The sequence below is a fragment of the Camelus bactrianus genome, chromosome 17 (genome assembly GCF_048773025.1).
Source record: "Camelus bactrianus isolate YW-2024 breed Bactrian camel chromosome 17, ASM4877302v1, whole genome shotgun sequence".
Classification (NCBI taxonomy): Eukaryota; Metazoa; Chordata; class Mammalia; order Artiodactyla; family Camelidae; genus Camelus; species Camelus bactrianus.
In genome coordinates, this window is record NC_133555.1 from 26302320 (window position 1) to 26320454 (window position 18135).

General features: G+C 45.3%; 1 long non-coding RNA gene across 10 annotated transcripts in view; it reads right to left on the reverse strand.

Annotated features, from left to right (window-relative positions):
• Positions 1-18135, reverse strand: part of LOC105079549 (uncharacterized) — a 575211-nt gene that overhangs the window by 91263 nt on the left and 465813 nt on the right. The gene's annotated exons all lie outside the window — the stretch shown is intronic.

Below are 18135 nucleotides of genomic sequence, written 5' to 3' on the forward strand. Positions count from 1 at the left end.
GTGCAAAGAGGCTGCCCAGGTGCGAGCTGGACAGGACGGCGCAGCGCCTTCCAGGCCCTGAGCACAGTCACGGTCAGGGCCCTGGCCGCCAAGCGTCCTCAGTGCTCTCTGGCTGGGACCGCACAGCGGCCTCATGCTGCTGTCTACACAGACGCAGGCGGTGAGCACAGCTCGTGAACCTGGCCCTGGGTGCGGCCCCACCCCCCGCACCTGTCAGGCCCTCCCTCCTTTGTCTCAGGCCCACGATGCTCGGCCACAGTCCACCTGGGGCTGCACACTGATCTCTAACACCCCAATGTGTCAGATGGAATCCAGAGAGGTGATAACGTGCCGCCACACGCTGAAGTGAGAATATTTCGAATTATTTATGGTCTAACAGTTAACCAGTCACTCAACTTGAGGATTTTGGCACCATAGGGCTGTTTTATTACCCTTAGCATAAAGACGCCTTGTACATAAACAACATTTACTGTGACAGTCTGCTCGCTGGTTTGTTATAACCATGTTGTGTCGGGACAGGATTGTTGTAACCGAAGCAGAGAGCACCTTGTCACTGCTGTCCCCCTCTGCAGGAACAAGTTTAGCTCACAGGAAGGACTCACATTCTCTGGATAATACGTTCATCCAACAATTATTAAGTGCCTACTAGGTGCCAGGCTCTTCTCTAGGCACTGGGGACACAAAGGAGAAAAGAGAGCCCCTGTTACTGAGAGGTTTACTTCCTAACTGGGGGACGAAACAGAGATGTCAGGGCTTTAAAGAAAAATAAAGCAGGGCAAGGAGGACTGAGCCAGATGAGCAGAGGTGCTTCAGTCTAGGACAGCTCCTCTCTGGGTGACATGTGAGCAGACACGTGAATGAAGTGAGTGAAGGGGAGAACATTCTAGGAAGAACCAATAGTCAAAGCAAAGGCCCTGAGGCAGGAGCATGTGCAATTTGTTTGAAGACCATTGAGGAGGCCAGTGTGGCTGAAGCAGGTGAGTCAGAAGAGGGAAAGGGAGGAAGTAAGAGGGTTGACAGGGAGACCAGGGGTGTGTGACAGTCTGACTGTATCAGGCCCTGGACACACGGTGAAGCCTTTCGATATTTATTGAATTGATGAACGAATAAATGAACAGGTGCATTACTGAAGGGAAGTGCTGGTTCTGAGTCACGTGTTAGGATGAGAGACACCAACTCCTATCTATGGCTCCAGGACCAATCAAGCAGCCACCGTTTACTGAAAACCTAGAATACGCCATGCTGTCTGCTGGCATTTGGCAGACATGATCTACTTTAACCCTCCTGACTGTGCCGGTGCGGGGCATGTGACCCTCTTTTATAGACGAGGAAATGGAGGCACAGAGGGATTAAGCAATCCACACGAGGTTGCACAGTGGTAAGTTGCAGAGTCGGGGCATAACCCTGTGCCTCTCAGTGAGACCCACACCCTAAACCACTCCAGCTCCAGGGACCCTCAGCAGGAAGATCTGACTCCACAGAGGAAAGAGTTTTCAAGACAGCAAAGTTCCTTGAATTTGGAATGGGTCAGTCAGAGAAGGGAGGCACTCCCAGGAAGGAACGCATCCCAGCACATCCTGGACGTGGGAGCGGAACCGTGAGCGTCAAGTCTACCTAGCTCCACATCACCCCCATCTGTAGGGTGGGGTGAGCTCTGAGCCCTCATCTAAGTCGGAAAGTCTCCCAGGGCCTCCGTTTCTTCATTCAGGCTGTTGTCCCTGGTAGCCAGGGAAAAATACCAGGGAAAATGTCCTATTTGCCATTTTTATGTTCTTTTAAAGAAACGCTAAGTAATCACAGGCCAATACTGGCCATTAAAAGTGTCTGCAGCTTGTTAAATGGTAATTGTGCAATGTATTAAGTCAGAGTTATTATTTACATACCTATTCTGGGGAGCAATTGTTTTTCCTTAAATTGCAAAAGTAATACATGCTCACCCAATGAATTTAAAGAGGACAGAAGAGTATGTAGAAAAATGGACACTCCTTCTCTTCCTCCGCCCCTGCAGCTGGGGACGTTTTCCCCCACCCTTCCCTCCAGGCAGGTCGCAGCAGGTGTGGGCGCGGACACACAGCCTGGCCTGCAGGCAGGACGGGGCCTCGTACTCCACGTGACCAGCACTAAGGGTGGAATGCACTGTAACTGCTGCACTTTCTAACACACCAGCGGGGAAGCCCAGGGCTCTCCCTCAGAGGAAGATACCCACATAAACATTTCTTTTTCTTCTTTTCTTCTTTTCTTCTATTTTTAAAAATATTACTCTGAAACTTGCTTTTTTTTCTTAAAACCTAACAATATAACGGGGGCACCTTTCCATATCAGCAACTATGTTTCTAACATATCCTTTTTTAATAGTTGCTTAATATTCCAAAGCATAGATGTATGTAGGTATCAGTTTACTTCACTGTTCATCCATGGATGGACGTTCAGATAGTTTCTTGCTGTTGTATTATATCAACAACGCTACGATAAAAAATAAAAAATTCCTGCAAAGTATACTTATATCCTTATGCTTGGAATAGATTTCTAAGAACAGAATTCCTGGATGAAAGGCATGCACATTTAAATCTGTATAGATCGCATGAGATTATTTTCCAAGCACGTTTTTGGCCTGTCACACCTCCATCAGCAAGGCTGGATGGGCAGTAAATTGCCTCTCTTTCTCTCTTTTGTTTTTCCTTGACAACTAACTGAACATCTTTTGAAGTGCTTATTGTCATTTACATTTCACCTTCTCTGAACTGTTTATTTGTATCATTTTTCCAATTTTTTTTCTCTGGCCTTGTTTTTTTCTTATAGATTTAGAGGAACTTTTTTAATGAACAGTCATATCACACCTCTTTTTCTGTCTCCTGGCACTTTTCTTCTGGAGCACTGTTTGTCTTTTTACATTGGTTATGGTATTTTTTGCTATGCAAATGCATTTAATTCACATGTGTAAATTGGTTTCTTTTCTGCTTGATGGCTTTGAAATCTCTGCCTTACTTAAGAAGGCACCCCCATCCCAAGATTATACAAAACTCACTCTATTTTTCCTCCTATCTTTAAATGTTCAAATTGAGATGGAAGTCTTACAACACAGATTAGCCACTGTACATTTTTAAATGTACAAGTGAGTGGCATGTGGGACATTCACAAAAGTGCACAACCATCACTTCTCTCTGGTTCCCAAACGCCTTCATCAGCACAAAGGAGACCCCATACTCGTGAGCAGCCACTCCTTGGTCTCTCCCATCCCAGCCCTTGGAAGCCGCTCACCTGCTTCCTGCTCCTATGAATTTGCCTGCTTTGTATATTTCATGTAAATGGGAGCATATAATACGTGTGACCTTTGGGGTCCAGCTTCCCTCACTTAGCATAATGTTTCCAGGGTTCCTCTCTCTAAGGGGTAGCATGGATCAGTACTCCATTCCTTTCCATGGTTGAATATTGCATTGTATCAATAACATCCTTACATTTTCACTTCGCTTTGTTTTGCAACTGGAACCTATTTTTGCATATGATGTGAGGTAAGGGGTCTAACTTTATAAAATCATAGATATGAAAGGGTTAATTTAAAAAAAATCATAGAGGCCAATACCCAGAGGGAAATGAAAATGAATGAAAATTCTCCAAATACAGAATTATACTGCATCACCCACATCACCCAGAGATGTAAGTTCTTTCAACACATCCGCTAGTGACACAGCCAAGGATGAACCAAGATCAGCCAAGTACCAGCCCCTCCCCTTAGCGGTTGAAGCAGTCGTACTGATTCCTGGATGGCTCCCCCTTTGTCTTGGGCACTAGCAGGCTGGTAGAGTGACAATTATTCAATCAATGTCTGAGCATTCCACAACTCTTCTTAAAAGACACTTAGCAGGGATAACGTTCTGTTCCAAACCCGTGTGAGCTGGGAGTTCAGAAATAGCACTGGTATTCTGGTTAATTTATTTTCTAATTGTTCATTCCGGAGTGGAGGAAACTTTTGACCTTGATGCTGATTATGATTAGCATAGCAATCACTCTTCTATAATTAAAAGGCAGACGAGAATTTTCTTTGGCTTGTTTATTAATTCCCTTATGAATCCTTTTTTCTTTTTTTCTCCCCCAGCAGTGAGGGCTGAGTGTTTTGTGTCAGTCACGAGGGAATGTGCCTGTATTTACTCCAAAGATAGAGGTCGTGATCCTCCTTAAAGAATAACCACTGCCTTGTGGGTGACCCTGAAAGCAGTCCTCTCTCCGCATTCTCCACTGTTCTCCCTCCCCTTGGCCTGGTGGTAAGTTGTGCCCACACAGCCCTCATGATTCGCCATAGGAGTTACAGTCATTGTAGCTACTGGTGATTTGAAAGCCCAGGATTGGGGGCGGGGGGGGGGGGCGGCCAAGACCCTCTTGCTGGAAAGGCAGTGGCTGGTGGCCCCTGCAGCACAGGACAGCTGTCTCTTAGCCTCGCCTAGTGTGAGCCTGATCCTGCTCCACGCATCTGCCCCTCCTCTGCGAGCCCACGCTGCAGCTGGGAGCGATGTTTTGGGTTTCAGTTTTGATAAGGACTAGTTATTTACAGATCACATGATACACATAGGCACCGTGCTAAGTGCTATCCTGCATCCTGTCATTTAACCCTCTCAGCAGTGTGAGGCCAGTATAATCATTCCCACTGCTCCCATCAGGAAACTGGCCTCAGTGATCAATAACCTGTTCGAGGTCATCCTGGAAGGAGGACGTGTGAGAAGCAGGATCTGGGCACCACCCTGCCTGTCCCCTAGGCCCTGACCCCTAGACCCTGACTCCAAACCAACACACTGTCCTGTCTCCCCAAGGCTTCACCTAGCCACTTGGCTCTTCTAGAACTAACGCTTCCTCTGAAGACTTGCCCCTTAAATAATGATGTCATGGTGATGGTGACAGAAAACCCAGGTGTGGGGTTCTCTTCTACACACTTCTCATATGTAGCTGGCCAGTAATCCCATGAGATCGCTTCTACTGTGATTCCCATTTTACATGTGAGCCCCTGTGGCCCAGTGGGGTCTCCCAGCAGGGCAGCAGGAGGGCCAAGCCTGGACCTGGGACTGTCTGCTCTTCCCTGCTGCAGGTGAGATACAGGAGGGCAGCTCGGAACCCTTGATGCTGCTGGGCAGCCCTGCAGGGGCTCAGCGGTCCAGTCACTGAACTGGGTCTGTTGTTCACTCCCGGGAGGGGTGTGGGAATTCCTCTTTCCTGACATCCTTCCAGGCTGCTTCTCTGCAATTCCTCACTGGCCACTTCTGTCAAGATCCTCAATGCTCCCTGCTCCAGGATAGTTTTTCCTTATAATACTCTCAAGACTGGGGGCTCATTTCTGTGTCCCCTTTGTGCTCTACCGGCCTGTCAGTCCTGCTGGGCTCCTACGGTGTCCTGCCCTGCTGCCTGATGTGGCACTAGCTCTAACCCAAACAGGCTCCCTGTGGGTTATTGTCCAAATCTCTCCCCAGAGCATAAGGGAGCTCCCTCGGCTAGGGGTGCTGGGGGTGGAGAGAGAGAGGATGAAATGGGGTCTCACACTGGAGAGAACAGAACAACTGAGGCACGGACTGGGGAGCTCCTTCGTGCTAGAAATGGTCCACTATAACTAACCTGGCTGCCTTAGACTGGGGCAAATTCATGGACTTCTAAGAACAGATGTGAGAAACCATTTGTCAAGTTTGGGATGCTGAATTCTGTGATCATCCTTTCGATGTAGTCCCAAGATGACCTCAAACAGTAACTAAATAGTAAATAAAACAGTAATTAAATGGTAAATAAAATAACTAAATAGTTAATAAAATTTGCGTGTTGTCTTGCTTTAAAATCACTATGTACCTAATAAAATAACAATGATAATGGTAAAATTACCAAACAATATTTATCGAGAATTTTTTATGTAACAGGGACTATTTAAGAGCGTTGAATGTACTAACTCTTCAATTCTTAAGAAGGAAGGGCTATTTTTTTCCCTATTTACAGAGGGGGAAGCAGGGATTAGGTTCAGAGCCCAGCTGTGAGAGGCGGAGCCAGGATTCAGTTCCCACCCACTGGCGGCACAAGCCACACCCCTACACCGTAGGAGGACTTGCTGAGACAGAGCTCCTCACCAGGAGGATGAAGCTGTGTTTTAGGCCATAATTGCTAACATCTATTTCTTTGAGTCCTGTCAGTGCCAGGGCCTTTTACACACATCATCTCATTGAGTTCTTACAACCGTGCTCCGTGGAAAGTAGTACCATCACCCCACTTCAGAGAAGTGCAAACTGAAGCTGAGAGCAGTTAAGGTATTTTTTAAGGTCCAGTGGCTGGTGAGCAGCAGGGTCAGCCCTTGACCTCAAGCCCTCCTTGACTCCAAACCTAGTTTTTTTAAGGATGTATTACTCTGTGCTCTTTCACAACAGTACAGTGTAGAAAGAAGAGATGATTAATTTTTAAGAAAGTAAGTATCTTGCTAAGAATAAAGATTAATGACTTTTTCCCATTATTTCTTGAACTTGAATGTAACTTCATACCAAAGTAAATGAATAACTGTAGCACCGACCTTGAAGGCCTGTTCAGTTTTTCATTCCTGTTGAATAACTTTATTATTCAGAAACCTGGAAATATTATAGCTATTCAGTTGTGCCATTCATGGGGAAATCTTCTATCTTTCCCATCTTGCCTTCCAACATACATTTTTTTGTCCTTGGACCCCTTTTCTTTCTGTATCTCAGCATTTAATCCAGCCTAGCTTCAATTCTTCTACCCAAGTAGGTTATTCCTGACCTGTAGATCCAGCCCAGATACCTCTCCCAAGCTCCAGACCTCATTTCTACCTGCCCCTGGGACATTCATCATTGCTGAAACCTGACAAAACATTTCCTGATATGACACACACAGCCCTGCCCCTCAGGCCTCAAACTCCAGGATCATCTTTGGTATTTCTTTCTTCCGCAAAACCAATCTATTCTTCTTCTTATTCAGTGATTTATTCACCGTTCATGAAAGGGATAGAGCACAAGTAACATCCATCATTCACTCAAGTTCCATGCCTCTGCTACTGCACGGCGGATGCAGGGCCAGACCAGGCAAAAGCCGGCAGTCGGAGGGCTTCTCCTATTAGCCTGTGACAGAAGCGAGACAATGAGACACGCACCAAGCAAGGTCTGCGTGGGTGTTCAGAAGACGGGGAGATGCTCTGAGTGGAAGAGCAGCTGGAGACCACACATCAGATCACATCGCCTCCCCTCCTCCATGACCGCAGCCATCACAGATCCCAAGCATGGAGACGTGAACCCAAGCTCAATGTTACACTCTGAAATCAAGACTATGACTCAGTGGCTACAGACCCCTCCCCCGTCTACTCCAAGCTCAGTCCAGCTTTACATTTTGATCTGTGTTTAACAGGAAGCTTCAGAGAGTTGTAATCAGAGAAGAGCATCATTATCTACTTTAGGACTTTCAAACATTTGCTCTGGATACTGTGCAGGGAATGGATTGTAAGGGAGTAAGAGTGGAAGCCGAAAGGCTAGCTGGGCACCACAAAGTAGTCCAGGTAAGAGACTGGAATTCTGAAGCCTTCATGGTACTTTTGTAACTGGCTCCAACTTTCAGTGACATAAGAATTTGCTTAATGTCTGTATTTCCCACTGTAGAAAGTGCTATGTGGGTGGGGACGTATTCACCACTGTATACCTAATGGCTAGCACTGTCCGTGAAAAGATAGGGTGCTCAATAAATGCTCTGTTCTGAGATTGGATAATTAATGAAATGACATGATTGGGAGATGTTTAATGGATTCTGCATTAAAAAATGAGTATTAAAACATAAAAAAATTTCCCACTGATGAAATAGGCATAGCAAATGGAGGACCACTCCCTACAAACTGATAGGAAACAGATGCCAACACAAAGAAAAAATAAGCAAAATATTTGAATAAGTAAGTGCCCACAAAAGAGGATATCTAAATAGCCAATAAACACATGAAAAATGGTTTCAACGTCATTACTCATCATGAAAATGCAAATGAAAACCGCAATGCAAATGGCAAATTAAAAGCATGCACATCTACTAGAATGGCTGGAATTAGAGGCAGGAAACACAGAACATCAGCAAGCATGGGAACGTAGACTGGCACACCCGCTTTGGAAATCTGTTTCATGTTGTCTGCTAAAGCCAAACGTGTGCACTCCCTGCGACCAAAAAGAATTACACGTATGTGCTCACCCAAAGACGAGTAATAGAATATTAACAGCAGCACTTTAGGGAATAGCCCAGGCAGGAAACCACTCAGACACCAATGAATAGAATAGACAGCTGTGATAGACATGTATCTCACACACACACGTGCACGCATACACACACACACGGGAATACTATGCAATAATAAAAAATGCACCTTCTGTCACTACACAACAAAATTGATAAATCTTGCAAATGCAGTGTTGACAGAAAGACACTAGACACAAAATGAGCTCACTTAGATGGACTAAAAAAATCAGATGGAACATAGTTGTGCTATTAGAAATCAGATTGAGGTCATCCTTGAGGTGGGGCAGTAACTGGAAAGGGGCCACAGGGGGCACTTCTGGAGATTTGATGTTCCTTCTTGATCTGGGTGCTGGATATACACGTGTATTCTGTTGTGAAAATTCGTCAAAAGTGTACTTAGGATACATGTACTTTTTGTATATTATAAGAGAAAATTAAACATAAAATTGAATTGTTTGATCACTTTTTAGAGTCACTAGTGTGCTTCTGGGCATAAGAAAGGTGAAAGACATTTTCTGGAACATGTATCATTAGAAAAAGGCTATCTTTAAAAAATCTATAAGGTGGCTGTTCATCATAGAGCAGGAGAGACCTTCATTGATCTGCTCAATCTTATTAGAACTAGATGAGCACTTTGCACTGGAGGCCATTAGTGGTTTTCAGAACACATTAAGGACAGTATCTTTGAGAATGGAGTCAAATAAAAATAAAATATCAATGATAATATTTTATAAGATTAAAAAAAAAATACCTGTTCTACTTCCACTTCTACATGAGAGCCTCACTACAGGCTTAAGTGGCCAGGAGAGTTTATGCCCATAGCACAGGTCAGGAAACTGAGGTCCAAGGAAAATTAAGTCATTAGGAAACAAATGGCAGAGATGGCCTCCTAACCCTCATTCAGCTGGTCTCCCATTATTTCAGTATTCTAGGACTTCCCAAGTAATATGAACTTGAAGACTCTCTTTCAGGGATGAAAAATTTTTAGAAGCCCTGAACAGTACAATACATGAATGTTTTATGCAAACTAAGAATATGTGTAATGACCAAAACCCACTGTGAATTTAGTGATGTTTTAAAGCTATGCATATGTGCTTAAAAAGCAGTTATGCAAACAAGTCATGATATATGTATGCATTCTGAGGATACTGCTGAATGCATACATGGATTCAAAGGTATCAAATAATCGTGTGGTCAAAGAGCCCAGGGGTCAGGGACCAGAGAGCACAGTCTGGGAACCTGTGCTGAGCCTGTGGTTCCTAGTCTTCCTTCAGATTTCCTGCAGAGGCTCTCAGAGGCTACGTGTCATGCACGCTCCAGCCTTCCATGGCGAGTGCCAGCTCGCTACTTACGAAATCTCCAGCTTGGTCCAGTAGAGAGCGGGAGCTTCTGTCTGCCTGCTGTTCACGCGCCTTCTACAAATAGCACCGTGTTTCACTTTGAGGAATGCCCTGCCCCTCTTCTCAGTTCTCACCCCACCCAGGGCTGCCCATTTCAACGGTCCATTCCCTGGGCCCAGAGACATGTACAAGGCTGGACAAAAAGAACCAGATTGAGCCAAATAATAGTCGTGGGAATGTGGGTAAAAGAGCTGGGAAATCTTTCTGCTGGGAGACGTCTTTCTGCTGGGGTTGCTGAGCTGGTAGCACACAGCCTGGGGTTGTCGTGGCCACTCCATGTGGCATGGAAACAATCTCCTGGGAGCGAAGCTGACGCAGAGACAACAGAGCCCAGACACGGAGGCAAGTCTGGCAATACCACTTGGGCACCTAGATTCACCTGTGCCTGAAACTAGATCCACACCCGGACTTACAGTTATAGCAGTTAATAGATTCCCTTTTTTACTTAAGCAAGATGTAACTGGGCTTCTGGATTGGCAACCAGAGTCCTGACTCGTACACGTGGGCAGATAACTTAGCTTCCCTCTGCTTTAGTTTCCTCACCTGGAAAATGGCAGTGATTATAATACCAGACTCAGAGGTGATTATGAAGAGCAGACGAGGCGATGGGTACAAAAGTGCATGGTAAATTATGAACCGGTAGAGAAACGCTCGTCAACGCGTGCTGCAGCCCTTAATGACGGACCCACGGAAGAGGACACTACAGAGCCACAAGAGAAGGGCCTTGCCTCTTCTTTCTTCTGGCATAAAGAGATTCTGGCAAAGTCTAAGAAGGGCTGAACACATGCCTGTTCATATAATTCCTTTTCTAATTCAGACCTGAAATCCGAAAAGTTCAATGGACCATGTGGAGGGAAGATTATATTAAGCTCCAGGCTACAAAGTGAATCCATGATATAAAGAGCAGCGGCTGGCTCTCTAAGGAGATCTCCTCATCCTACCTGCATGCTGAAGATACTGAAATCAAGATTTTGGCCGCTGGGAAGGAATTACAGCAGGACAAGGGTTTATTCAGACTACAAGCAGCAGCAAGGCACTGATCAGACAATAAACGCATGTACTAAAAATCGTCGCCAGTGACTGTAACATAAAGCCTTCTTTTAAACGCAGAGGATCAGCCTAGCACAAGTTGGGGGATAAAAACATTTGTGCCTGGTTCCTGGGTCCAGTTTCTCTGGAGTCTGCGGAGGGTATCTCCCTCCCCAGGCAGAGCACAGAGAGGGGAACTGTTCCCTGGTTTCCTGGGAAAAAGCCTGATCACCCCTCAAGGCAGCCATTACTCAGGGAATTCTAAAGACCAGTCTGCCCTGCGGGCTCTAGGCCAACAAGAAGTTTTGATAAAGGTGGCGTCTGGAATATCTGCTCAGGGAGACCTGGAGCCAAATTTGGCCAAGGTGAGCACCTGCTTTTCCTTTTTAAAGTGGAAATCGCCTTTCCCCTCCCGGATTTTAAAAGTAATGTGTGCTTGTCACCAGAAACTGACACTACATTGTAAATTGGCCATACTTCAATTAAAAAAAAAAAGCTTAAAAAAAGACACTTCAAAAAGTATAGAGAAGAAGGAAAGGGTACTCATATATCTACTTATATCTACATCGTAGGTATGGATAGTAAGAGTGAATTCTATTTTTTCTTAATGTAAGATCTTTTTTTTAATTGACGTATAATCAGTTTACAATGTTGTGTCAATTTCTGGTGTACAGAATACTGCTTCAGTCATACATGAACATACATATATTTATTTTCATATGAGTTCTATTTTTTTAAATTGAATAGTATCACACTCAACATATTGTTTTCTAATCTGCTTTTGTCACCTAACGGTGTAGCATAGACTTTTTTCAATGTCAGTAAATATAAACCAACATTTTCCTTTTTGATATCCCATAATTTATCATAATCCAAACTAATAGGAACTTAGGAGTTTTCTCTTCAATCTTGTATTTTTTTAACAAGGGGGCCAAGTTTGCATCTATGATTAAATCTTTAAGATAAAGATTTATTTAAGAGACATTCCTATGACACAACATTGTAAAATGACTGTAACTCAATAAAAAAATGTTGAAAACTTAAAATTAAAAAAAAAAGAAAGAAACATTCCTAGAAATGGCATTACTTTGTCATTGGTACTCAAAATTGAGGCATCTGAACATGGCTAATTTATACCCACCAGAGTTGTTCCCAGTGCATACAGAAGTTATGTTTACACGATACTAAGTCAATTAAGTGTGCATTGTGTCTAAAAAACAATATATATACTTTAATTTAAAATACTTTATTGCTACACAATGCTAACCATCATCTAAGTCTTCACTGAGCCACAATCTTCTTTCTTGGGGGAGGATGTTGCCTCCAGGCTGAAGGCTGGGGTGGCTGTGGCAAGTTCTTAAAACAAGGCAACAGTGAAGTTTGCCACAGCAAATGACCCTTCCTTTCATGAATGATTTCTCTATAACATGAGATGCTTTTGGGTAACACTCTACCCACAGAACTTCTTTCAGAATTGGCGTCAATCTTCTTAAACACTGTTGCTGCTTTATCAAGTAATTTTATGTAATATTTTAAGTCCTTTTTTTGTCATTTCCAACAGTCTTCACAGTACCTTCCCCAGAAGCACCATTACCAGGATTCATCATCTCAAGAGTCATTTTTTGGCTCATCCATAAGGAACCCCTCTTCTAAAGTTTAAATTTATAGCAAATATATTAATAATAATAAAATTTAAAGTATGAAAATTGCCAAAATGTGACGCAGAGACATAAAGTAATAAATGCTATTGGAAAAATGGCACCAACAGACTTGCTAGAGACAGGGTTGCCACAGACCTTTAATTTGTAAAAAATGTAACGTCTGTGAAGCTCAATAAAAGGGAGGTATGCCTCCATTTGGGAGCACATGTTTTCCTGTATCCTTAACCATACCTGACACCATCAGTCTTTTGATTTTTTTTTTTTTTGCACCCTCTTGACCTTGAGCGTTATCAGAGGGGTGACCACATAGGCTGAAAAGGAAACCACAGAGAGAACAGTTGGGCAAGGAAGAACGTGAAGAGAGAAGAAAGAGCAGGGCACAGAGGAGACAATGTGCTGGTCACATCTCTGTGTCACTGGTCAGCGCTGGAATTCTGTGATGTGACTGAACCTTCTGATAAACGTACACAGATTACCAACTAAGAAGTAAGTCAAAATCATTGAGAGGATCACAATGAAAAATGCTCGTATTCTGACTAATACTGAGAGGTCCTTACAGACCCCTCTAAGATGTGAAAATTATATGATCTCTTGTGAATGAACGGACAGGAGACATTTTGGAAAGGGTCCAGTTCCTGTGGGAAGCTTCCCGACCATCACTATTGGTCACTGTAAACCTCCCTGGGTACACGTGCTCTCTGGAAGGATGGAAGATCAAAAAGGACAAGGACTTCAGGAATGGAGCGTGATGTATGTTGTCATGGGGGATCTTGAACCAACTCTCTAAACCAACAATGGACGCATCCAACAGCGTGATTTGGTACAGCCTGCCCTTGGGCAGTTGCTGGGATTCTGGGGGACCCAAGGTTTTAGAAGGCCTGTTTACTCAGGGGCACCCCAGTGCTGGGCTAGACTTTGCCCTTGCTTTCTCCTCTGCATGGGATGTCCTTGCAGCCTCCCCTCTCTCTTTCTCCAGTTCCTACATTTCCCCCGAGTCCTGACATAAATGCAGGCCCTCCTCAGTCCCCTCTCCTCAACAGTGCTGCAAGTTCTTTGAGCTCCTTCAGGACCTAACTCCTTCCATAAACTCAACCACTGTGCTCAGCCCCCTGTGTTGATGCCATGAGCGTGCATACTTGTCTTCCCACAGGACTCAGAGTGAGGGCAATGTGTGTGCCCTTCTTACGTCTAGTATCCCTTGACCTGCTTCCTGCCTGCCAGAGATGAAGTGCAGTGTAAGGGTGTGTGCAACTGAACAGAAAGACAGGAGCCACTCATAAATGCTGAGTGTTGACCAGGTATCTGTTTACCTGTATTTCATTTCTTTCCATGGAGCATTCAAAACACAACAAAAGAATAAGTAAGTGCCAAACAAGCCCACAAGGTCTTATCATTGCCCCTATTTTATGATGGAGGAGAAACAATGGATGACAACACAGGTGCTTACTGAGATTGTGCAGCTCCTCCAAGGTCACAGAAGTAGGGAACAAATACTTGAACCTGGGCCTGCCTGACTCCAAAACCTGTGCCCTTAATCGTGACCTGTCCCTGCCTCCAGCTCTCGGACCACATTGGGAGACTAAAGACTGAAGATCTGGAGTCTGTTGTGAAAGGCACTCCAAACCGAGTGGGGTAGAAAAGCTCACGGCAAACTCATCCATTTCTTTTTTTCGCACATACCCCACTGTAAATGGGTTCTCTTTGATGTCTTACAGAGAGAAAAAAAAGAAAGAAAGAAAGAAAAAAGGAACCTATCAGAGAAACTCTAAATGAGATGAACCATCCCAATCTGCCATGTTTCTCTTTGCTCCGAGTGGGTCCAGCTGGAGACGAGTGGGAATAATAGTTTTAAACAGATGATAAATATGCCCTGCTCTGAATGGAAACAAAGCATCAACAAATCCTTTGATCATCAAATCAGCACACATGAAATTAAAATAAATTAGACTTGGAAACGATAAAGTTATGATTATGCAAATGCTAATTAAATTGATATTGACAGTGTTCTAGGCTGAAGTCTAAGAGAAGCTGGCCCCTGACTCCCTGGCAGAAGGTAAGGCCACCTTGAGTGGAGTGACATCTGGGATGGGGACGGGACCTGTGGGTGACACGTGCCAGGACTGCCACGTAGGCACAGGCTGCCCTGGCCCCCTCACTGTCAGTGAAGGGCAGCCACACCGGTCCTCCGGCAGAAGCTTGGCATCCTCACAGCCCCAGCACCTTCCGCAGGGACTTTTTGTCTCACCCCCGCAATGTTACTACCCACTGCCAGACCTGAAGTGACATCTTCCTTCTTTCTTACACTGCCTGTCCTTCCTGTCCCAGCTCTCAGAGGCTCATCTGTTCCTTTGGACAGGAGTTTCATTATTCATCCATTAATTTATGGAGCACCATGATGGGCCAATCTCTGTTCAAGGTACTGGGGATACTGTGTTTTGCTGAGAGTCTTGGGCCTAATGTGATATACCTTCTAGTCAAAGAGAAGGATTAAAGAAACAGATACAGAATATAATGCCAGGTAGTGATGAATGATGTGAATTAAAATAAAGCAGATTAGGGGATAGAAAAGGAAGCAATGTACCAGTTGATATAGGGAAGTCAGGACAGACTTCTGTGATGAGATGACACGCAAGCAGACACCAGAATGAAGTCAGGAAATGAGCCGGGAAAATCTCTGGGGAAAGTGTGTCCTGGCTAGAGGGCAGGAAAGAGGCCCGAGGCAGGAAGAGAGCTATGCGTGTTCAAGAAGCAGAAAGGAGGCCAGTGGTCTGGAGCTGAGCAGTCAGGGCTGAGGGAAAGAGGTGGGCTCAGAGAATTAGCTAGTGGGCAGATCACGTCAACACTGCGGTGAAAGGGAGCGAGAGAAGGAACAGGAGATCCAGGTGAGAACTGATGTTGCCTTTGACCAGCTGGTGGGGTGGAGGGGTAGAGATACTGCGTGATCAGATTTGAGATATATTTTTCAATAGAACCCACAGGATTTTCTGATATGTCGAATGTAGAGAAAAAAAGAAAGAGGGGCGTCTAAGAGGATCCTGAGACCAGTCTGAGATGAGCAGAGACTCTGACAGGCCGAGAGTTCCATCCAGACTGTCCAGCCTCCAGGGGTCTCTGGGAAACCTCCAGTGGTACATGTGGTCTAAGGAAGGCGCAAGGAAGAGTGGCTCATTCATTCCTGCGCCTGTTTACTGATGCTACTGTTCCCTTCTTCTTTCATAGAACGGCCTACGGCAGGGGCTAGAGAGATGAATAACGTAGGTTTTTAGTAACCAGCGTTGCAGCGACTATCAACATAAAATTGTTGATAAAGAAAAGAAGCATCTCGGGAAAAAGACACTGAAACTGGTGAAGTTTCGGACAGGTACTTTAGAGACCAGGAACATTAGTCCCATCCCATGACCTGCTGACGTCCCTGGGCAGAGGTTCCCGACCTTGGCCATACTGACATTACGGGTCCAGTAACTCTCTGCTGTGGGAGAGTCCTCTGCACTGTAAGATGGTTAGCGGCATCCCTGGCCTTGACCCACCAGAAGCCCGTGGAGACACCTGTCCTCACCTGCAGGTGTGGCAACCAAAAGATGTCTTCAGATCTTGCCAAATGTCTCCTGAGGAGGAAGCTGTCCTTGCTGAGAACTGCTGCCCTCGGCGGGGGACTGTGGGCTGCTCAGGGTGCCAAAACCCATGCACGAGGGATGCACACCCAAGTGTCTCTTGTGGCAGCTTTACACACGGGCCAAGCTCCTCTCTCTCAGTGCAGTCAAGGCGCTTTTCAGTGCCTCTTCTGCAGGGCAGTCTCACTGTTCCACCCAGCGGGGAGACAACGCTCCCTCTTCTGAATCCAGAGTATTCATCTCGCTCTACCCTGGGTCGCTTTCAGTACACCTCTGTCTCCCCACCTGCACTTACTCTGGGCCCACAAACCACTAGGTGCTCTGCTTAGCGTCTTCTTTGGTTAGTGTCCATTTCACCAGTTGAATCCCAGCTCAACTCCACCCCATGACTGGGGTAAGTGCCCCCTTGAAGCTCCAATCTTATCTTGCCCAGCCCCCCCTTCCTATAATGGCTTTTCATTCACCATTTTATTTACCTTTGAGAACTCATGTGATTGTCAGGTTCCCTCACAGGAATGTGACCTCCATGAAGGTGGGACTCTGGCTATTTTTGCATACTTGTAAACCCTAGTCACTAGCATGGTACTCAGGCTATGATAAGCTCAAAGCTTGTTGAATGAACACGTGATTAGATTAATTAAGAGAATGTTTGTGAGGTACATTGTGACATTGCAAAACATTGTCACAGCAAACACTCAATAAATGGTGGTTGTGATATTACTTCTACTATTATGGTGATTTATAGTGAGGACAAGGGGACACACTCAGGGGTTGCAAAGTCATGCCCGCTGATCAATCTCCTTCCTTGCCTCTTAGTTCTCCTTTTTTCCTCTTTCTGCTTTTTCTTCTTGTTCTACAATAGTCTCAAGTTATGAGAGCAAGCTTCTCTGTATTCAAGATTTTATGAAAGTAAGTCTAAAACTTTCACAGATACCTGGCAGATGATTAAATACAACTAGACATTATTGTAAGCTTCACCGGGTGCAACTGAGACAGCTCCAGCTCCACCTGGGTTAAGCTCCAGGGACAGCTGCTACACAGGACAGTCTGAGCCACAAACCAGCCTTCTTCTCCCAGCTTCTCAAAAGGCTTTTTCCCATGGGGCTGCTATTTGGGGTGAGTGATTAAGGCCGAGATGGATGTCCCAGAGCTGAGTAGGGCAGAGAGCACACCCAACCAGAGCTGAGGTCTCCTTCCCAGAGACAGTCGCATGTCATCGGCAATTGGATTGGCTGCTCAGAACTGGGAGTGCAATTGAATTGTCTGTGACAACAGAGCCCAACTGAGTTGTCCTCTTGTCTCTGAGGGAAGCTTTGTTATTCCAGGAGGAGTGTCCCAGCACCCCTATTTTATCTTTGGACTTCCTGGAGCAACTTGTCTGCTCTAGGATCTTGCCATCTAACGACAAGCAAATATGTGTTGAGTTCCACTTCCCAGCCCGTGGGATAGTTAACACTGATTAAGTTTTACTGGGTGGCGTGGGTAGCACATCTCACATGTGCAGTAGTCAACAAGCAGTTGTCAGTCCCTCCCCGAGTCAGAGTCTGGACTGACTCTGGCGTGACTCCTTCCTGCTCATAACCAGGCCCACTGGATGAACATCAGATGGGGGGGCCACCTGCCACATACACCCAAGCCCCTAAATTGCCTTTGGATGTGTAAAACTCTGGGGTATCCAGACACTCTTCCCTTCCTCTCCATCTGGAAACATCTAGAAACACCTGGAAACGTAAGAATGATCACCATGACCAGAAAGTAAGATGGTAATAATCTCTGGGTGTGCACCTACATTCAGTGTAAGTGATGAGGACACACAACCTTTCCCAAACACAAATAATTTGCACGCAGAAGGTTCTCACTGAACAGACAACTTGATCTGAAGTGCAGACTAACTACCTTCAATCTACTGTGTTGAGCCTCGGGACCCCTCCCCCCACCACTTCACCCCCCGAGCTCCCTGCTGTGCTGGATGTAAAGTCTGAGCTGCCCCGATTCAAAAGACATGTACTTGACCTCCTCCCTCGTTCCTTGAATCAGCCCCTGAGGCTACTTTGTGGAATGTGAAGTGGTCTTCAGAGGCCAGTTTGAACTCCATCACACTACTCAAGATTCTACATGTCTACACCACAAAAGAACCCACTTGAGAACCCAGTTTTGTTTTCAGTGGAGAACGCGGGCCCTCAGGCCCCACCTTTGTTC